The sequence below is a fragment of the Chrysochloris asiatica genome, unplaced genomic scaffold (assembly GCF_000296735.1).
Source record: "Chrysochloris asiatica unplaced genomic scaffold, ChrAsi1.0 scaffold00056, whole genome shotgun sequence".
Lineage (NCBI taxonomy): Eukaryota > Metazoa > Chordata > Mammalia > Afrosoricida > Chrysochloridae > Chrysochloris > Chrysochloris asiatica.
Window position 1 is genome coordinate 16,467,992 of NW_006408574.1, and position 10,736 is coordinate 16,478,727.

A 10,736-nucleotide genomic window follows, 5' to 3' on the forward strand; every position below is an offset into this window, starting at 1 on the left:
AGGGCACACACAGACTATTAAAAATTTTGAAAATTACACAAACAAAAGTAGACAAAATAGATGATTGGAGCATACTAAAACTTAAAAACTTATGTGTATCAAAAGACTTCACCAAAAGAGTAAAAAGGGAGCCCACAAAATGGGAAAAAATATTTTGCAATGACACATCAGACAAGGGACTAATTTCTAAAATATATAGGAAACTACAACACTTCTACAAGAAAAAAGACAAATAACTTAATTTTAAAATGGTCACAGGACATGAACAGAAACTTCACTAAGGAGGAGATCCTGGCAGCAACAAACATATGAAGAAATATTCATGATCACTAGCCATTAGAGAGATGCAAATCAAAACAACAATGAGATATTATCTCACACCAGCAATAACAGCAAAGATCAAAAAAGCAGAGGACAATAAATACTGGCAAGGCTGTGGAGAGACTGGGACCCTCCTACATTGCTGGTGGGGGTGCAAAATGGTCCTACCACTCTGGAAAACAATATGGTGCTTCCTCAGAAGGTTGGAAATAGAAATACCTTATGATCCAGCAATAAATACTTGGTATTTATCCACAAGAAATATGAGCCATAATATGAGTAGATATACACACACCAATGTTCATAGCAGCACCATTTACAATAACAAAAAGATGGAGACAGCCTAAGGGCCTATCAATGGAAGAATGGATAAACAGACTTTGGTATATACACACAATGGAATATTATGCTACCTTGAGGAATAACAAGGAAGCTGCAATCACTGCATACCATGAATGAATCTTGAGGACATTATGCTGACTGAAATTAGTCAATCACAAAAGGAGAAAAACTTCATAGGAACATTATTGTAAAAGACTAAGAAAAAGAACCCACACTAAAAGGGGAAAAACTATTTGCTCATTACAGGGGTGTATGGGGTGGCATCAGGAGAGGGAGGGGAAGGTGGAGCAAAGGATAGGAAATAGACACAGGATAGTTTGGGTGCTGTGGGGGGTGCAATACAGAAAAAGGGGTAGGGGAATAGAATTAACAAGGCGGATGGGAGAACACTTAGGCAGGTTTGCATGGGCTAAGTGGAACAGAGGTAAATAACTATGTATGCACAACCTTGGAACAACAGGGCTATGGGATACAGGGATTGAGGCATGGTTTGAATGCGTAAAAATGGGGAAATAATGTTAAGATGCTTGGCTGTCTTTTGAATCTTGGTTTCCTATGGCTATTATTTTAAAATAGACACTTAAGGGGAAAGAAAGGAATAGCCACAAATTTTCACCATAGAAAGCTTGTAAATCCATCTTCAGCCTATAACTGATTGGAATATCTAAAATGGGGCTAGAACTTGCCCAGTGAAGGAGGCTTCCTGCAGAGCCTTTGTATTGCATAAAACCACAGGTGGAATCCTAATCCCCATCCAGAATCTTCTGAGGTGGGAAATTTCCACTTGAAAGGACAAGCAGACCAGCCTGGAGTGGCTAGAAGAACAGAAGATACCTATTGAAAGAAAGACCAGCAGGAAAATTAAAAAACAGTAAGGGCAGTCTGACTGAATACTACAAGAACAAGCACGTTGTTTACCAGGGAGACATCAAGGCAAGCAATCAAGTCCCCTCGGGGCAAACCCTCTTTCAAGGGTAATACACAAGCAGACATGTGGTCTTGCTTGTGACTACGTTGGTTACCGATAAGGGCAAGTGGTGGGAAAAAAGTAATGAAGTTGTGAGCTAAGTTTCGACCATGTTCAATAGACTCTTGTCAACCCGGGCTGAGACCTTGTTGGCTAGCAGTATGGCAAGACCTGGGGACTCCTGGGCCCAAAGACATAGCTACAGAGGACTAGAGTGGAGAGTGAAGTATCCAGCTGATATGAAGTGAGGGAAGATGCACAAGAACACCCATACTTGCATATAGTACCTACTTGACCTGGCTTCAATGGCTGGATGATCAGAACTCGACTAGAAGAAGAAAAGAACAGGAAAAAAAAGAGTAACCCACTACAATTGTATGAACTTGATCTATACTTATGGATGTAGTAGCGAAAAGAAGGATCAAATCTTAACAGTGAGGCTCATTCCCACTCCCTTGGTAAACAGGGTTAACAGGGATGGGCAACTTAGATACTGGCTACCCAAAATGTGGGGGCTACAAAGGCAAAAAGTGAATGGCTTACAAGCTTTCAAGAGGGAGCCTAGTTCCAGAGGGCACAAGGGGATAAGACTCTTGTGGTTCAACAGTGATTAATTGCTATCAGGACTGATAGTGAGTGTTGGGAATGTAAAGGTAGATGTTTTGTAACAAAAGGAGGGAAGTGGTTGATTTTGTACTCCAGGAGCTAGGTCCTTGGGACCATCAAGGGAGAAGAAAGGGGTGAGGGACCCTATCCAGAGAAGCAGTGACGCCAGAGATGGAGGCAGAGACAATAATGTGAAGAGATGGAGCTGCTGGGGACTCAGGATTTAGGGAGGGAGAGGGACTGTGTGCTGATGGCTGGGGTGCAGGCTTGCAGGGTGTACCCTTTGGTTGTTTGATGATGCATGGAGGGGATTGTAATCGTTGCAGGAAATGAAATACAATAGAATGAATATAAAGCTAATGTTCTCCCATGTAAACCATCACTTAATTCACAGCAAAAGCTTAGAAAAATACATATGATTGACTTATCAAAAACTTGAAATTATCAGTCAAAATTGTAAAATAAAAGGCACTTTTCTATTTGTACTTTACTCATTTCAGACTCTCATTTGTATCAACAAAAATGTGAAAACAAAGACTATAACTTCCATGTACAGAGAGTTCAGACTTCCAAATTGTCCATATCCCTCTAGTCAATTATCTTCATGCTATCCCAGAGTAAGGAGCTCTGCTAGTGTAGTGGTTACAAATCGGGCTGTGAACCGCAAGGTCATGAGTTCGAAACTACCACCGTTTCCGCGGGAGAAAGAGGAGGCATTCTGCTCCCGTAAAGATTTACAGCCTCGGAAACTCTGTGCAGGGTCGCTATGAGCAGGAACTGACTCCACGGCACTTAACAACAACAACAACAATCCCAAAGTAAAGCTAAAAGAAAGAGGGACTGTATGTGTTTGGCTATTACTACTTCAGCTTAACAAGTCCCAAGCATATGTCAATGGTTTTTATAGAAATGTAATATAAATTGGATTAAAAAAAAATAGGGAAACTGCTTGCTCTGGCCACACATATACTAAATTGGGATACTAAGGAATAAATCAGTGTGGCCTCTAAGAAAGAATGATGCACAAATCCGGGAAGCCTCCTATAGTTTGGGAATGTAATCTCTGAATGAGAAACACGGAGGAATCAGAGTTGTGGTGTTTTCCCTTAAATTTGTCCTAAATTAGTTGGTAATAATACAGCCATCACCATAGTATGGACTGGATCTTGGTGCAGCACTGGACTGCTAACTGCAAGGCCGGTGGTTCAAACCCACCAGCCACTCCTTGGAAATCCTATACAGGGTCACTATGAGTCAGAACCAACTAGACAACACTTAGCCACAACATAGTATGGGATGACTAACAAAAAAAAAAAAAATGAAAACTGAAAAAGGGTGGCAAGTGCTGCAAAAGTAACTCAGATTATTTCTGAGAACTGAAGCACATTCTATTTCTATTTCAACTATAAATTTCTTTATTATATAAGGAACATCTGACAACCTAAAATCCTGGGTGAAAATAACAATTTTTGTGTTTTAATGAACATCACCAAGTCTCTATTGCCCCCCATGTCCTTTTGTGAGGGTAAAAAAAAAAAGGAAGATATTACTACAAGAACTTCAACATCTTTTTTGTTCTGCCTTCGATTTTGGAGACATTTCTCAAACTGGGTAAAATTCCTGTGACATTATACAGGGCAGAAGACAAAAGCAGAACGCAAGCAAAACATTGTTATCATTCTTTAGGAAATAAAGAATATGTGACATTTTGATTTAAAAATTGAACTTTATGATGGAAATTGTTTCAGTTTTCTAGAGTGGGGACCCAGAAGTTTTAACGCTCTACCTCTAAGCTGTCTTCAAAGTGTGCAGCAATCAGAACCACCAATGCATAAATATTCTTTTCAGACATGACTGGCTTTTTCCATGTGAAGACAGATTCTGAATAGGAAAAAATAAACGACAGCGGCAACCTGTGTTTGCTAAAGTTCTATGCAGAAAATCAAGCTTAAACCAGAAGCAGAAACGAGATGAATGGGCATTTTGGTTCCATAGATTGATAAAGTGAATACATGGATGCAAGGTTCCTGGCCCTGAAACCCCAAGTGTCTCCTCATTGTGCTATAATTCTGATGTCACTGAGTTAGGGACACTCAGGCAGCTTTTAGGCATGCTGGCTACAGCTTTGAGTAAATACATCTAGTCCTTTCAACAATGGTCAAAATGCTTTAGAAGATATCTCATAGGGAGTCCTAGGAACAGCTGTGCTTCTGCCCAATTCACATACTGAGAATCCCAATTATACAGGCAGCTAAATCACTACAACATAATTGCCACTGCCTCAGTGTAGGATGCAATCATTGCTTACCCGCCCTTGTTTTTCCAAAATAAGTATTAGTGAGCCTCCCAATTTGGCAGACTGCCCAAGGCTGTTGGGAGAACCAGCCCAAGCTTCCTAGCAACCAGAGGTAATAAATTGGTTTCTGCAGACTTGTTTATGGGGCTCCAAGATTTAAGTTCTATCTGACTCAGTGGTCATAGGCCAAGATGGCTTAAACATTGCCTTCCCTGGCAAAGACAGATTCTTTATAAAATTAGGGAAAGAATAAAGCAGAAAAAAAATGTATTAAATGGAAAATTAAATTGAGCACTGATCAACCTCACTTTGAAGGGCATTTAATCAAATTGAAATGTAATTTTCCATCTCAGTTTCACACAAAGTACATTGTGCACTATCTGAAAATTAGATAATCTCCTTAAAAGCTATTACTGAACAACTCCACCTTCTTGCTAACCAGATTTATTGTAATGTGGTTGAGATGTTTTTTTCTTTCACGGCTCATTTCTATTTGCTGTTTAGAAGAGAGTGATACATTTTTAAATGTTTTTTTTTTTTTTCATTTCCAGAGAGTAAATGTATTTCAATGTTTTTGAAATACGAGAATGCAAAAATATAACATTTCCATTTTAAAAAATCATGCTTTCTCTAGGATTATATATAAACATTTTCACAAAAGCAGATGATGCCACTAGTGAAAAAAAAAAATAAAACTTTTAAAAGTAACTATTGTAAATAATATTTTATTTCATGTGCACACACATACAAAAAAAAAACCCCTGTGGTTTGAGAAATATGTAGCTATATCTTGAGGCACTTTGAAATTGTGTGAAAGACTGAGAGTATATCGTCAAAAAATTTCCTGTTTTAACTTTGAATATATGGAAATAAAATACATAGAAATGTGACGTGTAATAGAACTGGATTTTAAGAAATTCAGGCTTAAAAGAAAACATATCAAATCAACAGATTTCTAGAATTTCACTATCGAAAATAGTTTTCTGGGTAGAACAAAACAAGCATTTGAAACCCTAAACTACCAAGTCTATTAAAATAGCATATTCTGTTGTAGTAGGTGTCCTTAGGTCAAGCCCTTTGGTTGTGTTGTTAGATGCTATGGAGTCAGCTCTCGCTCACAGCAGCCCTAAGCAAAGCAGAGGGCAACTGTGCCCAGATCTGTGCTGTCCTCACAATTGTTGTTGTTGTTAAGGGCCGTCAAGATGATTCCGACTCATTGCAACTCTATATAGTGTTTCTCAGAAGTGGCTAGTGAGTTTGAATCACCAACCTGGCAGTTCAATCCAAACTTGTGATCCAGCAGATTATCCCATAGCGACCATGGTGGTAACCCCTGAATAAATCCATCTGTCCTTACTATTGTATAAACTTTATGGTGGAAAGAAGGAAAACCATTCCCAGTAGATTTATCCTCTTTGACATTCTGTCTTGTTGTTGTTTGTTACCATCAAGTTGGTTTCCAACTCATAGCAACCCTGGATAGGTTTCAGAGCCTCTAATCCTTGTGAGAGCAGAAAGCCTCATCGTCTCCCTCTGAGGAGATGAGCTGAGCAACTGACACTGTGGTAAGCAGTCCAATGTTTATCCTACAGATCCACAATGCTCCCTCCCCCAATTTAATATGTGCAATAAATATGACTTAAAATATATCTGTATTCCTAGTGTTATCATTAATACGAAAATGCTAATTGTTTAATTTTACCAAAGTCTGTATGTATCAGAGGATTTCAGAGTCTGTGGAAAAATTCGATGATCTTTTAATTCTATTTTCCATGAACTTTTTGACGGTCCCTTGTTGGTAGCGATTTCTCATAATCAAATTCAGGAGATAATTGTTTTAAATAAATTGTTTCACCTAGAACAAATCCAAGTTGTTGCTTCTCTTAAAGCTAACATAACTTAAATGAAAGAAAAAAGTTTAGTTTCAGCCTGTAACCCATTAGCAGTTGCCATCCCAGTGGGCCCTAAATAGAATGTATGATCTCATCTGCTCATGGCAAACTAACATCCTCCTCAGAAGCACATCTTCAGTGACAGCATCTCTGGAATGTCTCCCCAGCATCAGTGAAGCAACATCCGCAGTCTGCAAAATCATCCTCAGAAGTACTGCTAGTTAGAAGCAGACCGACAATGAGTAATGGTGAGAAGTAGAACTCCTTCCCTCTGGGAATGGAGTAGCAGAGGTAACAAAGTACTTAAACTTCCCACTGCCTTTTTCCCCGGAGAGTTAAATGCCAGCAAAGAATGCCCAGTAGGCACATAAAAGATAAGAGCAAATGTAGCCCCCTTTGTACCTGTTCAGCTGCCACTGGGGTTATTTCTCTAAGTGTAATTTAAAGTTTGTTCCGTTTATGCCCTAAGGAGCCCTAGCTGTGCTGTGAGATAAGCATTGGGATGCTAGTCCCAAGGTTCAAACCCACCAACTGCCACATGGGAGAAAGTTGAGGCCATCTGCTCCTGTAAAGATTTACTCTGTATAGGACACCCTGTATTGTGGTCATGATGCATTGAACTTGACTTGATGGCAGAAGGTTTGGTATTTGGTTTTGGTATTATATAGTTCAGCTGACAACTCCAAGGTTAGCAATGTGCAGTCACCAGAGGCTGTACAGGAGAAAGGTGAGGCTGTTCGCTCCTGTAAGGAGTTTCAGTCTCAGAACTCTACCGCGCAGTTCTACTCTGCTTCATAGGTCTCTAGGAATTGGAATGAAATTGACAGCAGTGGGGTTTTTCTTAGGCTATTGTTAGAGTTTTCTGATTATACGGTTCAAGGAAACTTGGTGGCAAAGTTGTTAAGAGGCTGGCTGCTAACCTAAATGTCAGGGGTTCGAACTCTTCCACTGCTCTGCAGGAGAAAGATGTGGGAGTCACTTTCTGTAAAGATCCAGTCTTGGAAACCAACTGGGGAGTCCTACTCTGTCCTAGGGAGTCCTGGTATGGTGCTGTGTGTTAATATGCTAGACTGCAAAGTCAGTTTGAACCTCAAGGTTGGGGGTTCAAGCTCACCAGCAGCTCCTCGGAAACCCTATGCAGGGTTGCTATGTGTCGGAACTGACTCAATGGCACTGAACAACAATGGCAGTAACTTTGTCCTGTGATGGTGGTGGTGGTGTGTCACCAAGTCTGAGGCTGTAAATCTTTATGGAAACAGAAAGATTCATCTTCCTCCCAAGGAGCAACTTTGTAGATTCACTACTGACCAGTTCATAATCCATTATGCTACCAAGACTCCTTACTTTGTCATATAAAATCCACATTAATCTGAATGGACTAGAAGGCAATGAGGTGGGGTATTATGCAATTCAGTTGTGGAACCCACATGAAAAGACACAGGGAGCTAGAAGATCTCAGACTAGATGGATATAGCCAATCTAATTATGAAAGTATCAAAGGTTAAGTTAATTACAGGTAGCCCAGAAAACTGCAGGAGAGGAAACCATTTATCCAGATCATTGCTACAGTGCCTCCCCTGTGGCAGAATTCCACCCTCTAGATTTTACCTGCTTCCCTATGATGGTATCTTTATTAAGACGCAGGTAATATGTTCTTTGATTTCTTGACTGTTGCTTTCATGAATGTTGACTGTGGATCCAAGCAACATGAAGTCTGACAATTTCAATCTTTTTTCCGTTTACTGTGATCGTATTTATTGGTCAAGTTGTGAGGATTTTTTGTTTTCTTTACATTTAGGTGCAATGTGCACTGAAGACTGGTGCTTGATCTTCATAAGAAAGTATTTTAAATGTTTTTCTATTTCAGCAGTCAAGGTTGTATCATCTGCATATCACAAGATGTCCTGATGATTTTCTTCTTCATATAATCTAGCTTCTTTGCTCTCATACAGATTGAATAAGGATAGTGAAAATATACAACCTGATGCACCTCTTTCCAGTTAACAAATTACACACTTTGTTTCATCTAAATGATTGCAATCCCCACCATGCAACAACAGTGATCCCACTTCCTCCCTCTGATTCCTATTTCTATCAGTGCATCTTGATTGCATGTTTAATCAATTTCAGATTGAAGAAATTGATAGAATTCTTCAATTTCATCATCACTGGCTTTAGTGGTTGGTGTCTAAATTCCAATAATAGCGGTATTCATTGATCTTCCTGGTTGTTGACCCTGAATAGGGTTTCTGAGGAGCGGCTGGTGGTCTACCTTATAGGTGTATATTATCCTACCACAGACAGCACTGTACTTCTTGAAATACTCTTTTAGACAAGAATGCAATGGCATTCCTTTTCACTTTGACATTCCACATAGTAAAGCATGATTATCAAATTCAAAATGGCAAATACCAGTCTGTTTCATCTCACTAGTGACTAGGATACCGATCTTTAAACATTCTGTTTTATGCTTGACGACTTCCAATTTTCTGAAATTAGTCCTGGTGTGGCGCTGCAGTACAAGCACCCTACTGCAAGGGGGTTTGAACTATAAGCTCGGTGGGTCAAACTTACCAGCCGCTCCTCAGAAACCCTATATAGGGGCACCATGGGTCGGAACTGACTCAATGGCACTTAACAACAACAACTACAACAAACTTTGTACATTCCACATTCCAATTAATGATGCTTGTAAGCTGTTTATTCTTATTTTGAGTTTTCCCCCCATCAACAAATGAAGGTTCCAATAGCTTTGTTCAATTCAAGCATTAAGGTCCACTCTACTTTGAGGAGGCAGCTCTTTCACAGTTGTATTTTGAGGGTCGTCTTACCAGAGGGCCTCATTTTCTGGCATTTTGACAGTGTTCAACTGCAATTCATAAGGTTTTCATTGGCTAAAGAAATAATAATAATAAGTGGTCTATCTCTTTTTTTTCCTAGCTTCCACTGAAAGCTCTCCACCATGGGTAGACTCAACTGTTATTTAAAGTATTGGGGATGTACTGCAACACACAAAGCACTACAGTATGACAAGCTGACAAATAAGTAGTGAATTTGCCTTTGGTGGAGTAAATATCCAAATGGCAATGTTTAGTGAGTTGCTGTTCCAAAACAAATTGTTGATCAGTAAATTGTGACAATTGCGATTTAGGAGACCTCTTTCTTTGTCATTACTGGTTATTTCTTATGGTGTGTAGTGGGGACAAGAGTTCAGAATTACAGCCAATATCAGGTCCATCTTCCCTTCAAAGATAGTTCTTAACTTAGGAAAGGAAACCAGTCGCAGAAACAACATGGAAGGTATTAGTACTAAGGAACATCTTTCTTGTTGGACAACTTACCATCTGTGGTGGAAGACAGCTATGCTGTGAATTGGAACCATCACAATGTAGCATGGATACACTTCCCATACTGAGTTTTTGTGTGTGTATTTTTATGGAAAAATATACTAGTGTCTTAAGAGCTTTACTTAACATAACACTTTGTGGTTGAGTAATAAAGAGAAGATATGATAGATTATCATCTGACTCTAGATGACATAAATTGTTATTAAGCTTTTTCTTCATAATCTCAGAAAAAGGAATATAGAAATGAAATGTTTGTGCCAATGTATTGTGTTCATACTACATCCTAGGAGAATATGTTTCCAACTATGAAAATGGGATCAGACTTGATTGATAACTTTATTATCTTTCTGCATAAAAAGAGATTAAAGAATGGTAGCAAAATCTTTGTTGTATGAGCAAATGAAAAATTTATTAAACAAACTAGACACAGATACAGACTAAGAATCTAGCATTTGGAATAACCAAATTCTTTGTTCTCATGTTTCACAGATATGTACAGTATCTCAATTGGCCTTACTAGGACCCTATTAGATATTTAATATCATACCAAAATGATAGATTAAGGAATTGAAACTCAATGAGACTAGGTAATTCTCTCGAGTTTGTTGGGCTATCAACTGGGGCAAAAATCTGAATTAAAATCACTTTTGTAAATCACAGGTCAGCACAAACCTTTCGGAAGCAATCAGATAGGTTTTTCCCCTCTAGAGAAAGACACATAAATTCAAATTATCCAGTGTAGTTATCTATGACACAGATTATTTGAGGCTCAGTCTACACTGAGTCTCTGTTTTAGTACCAGACTATGAATTCTTTTATTAACTCTTTATTAAAAATTTTGTTTCCAGAGTCTTCTGCCTATGCCAGAGTATAAAATTGAGTCTCTACCCCTTCCTCCTGATGTTTGTAGTGCATTTAAGAAAGTCTGATGAAGTAATTTGGAAAAGAAGACTTATAAATGATTT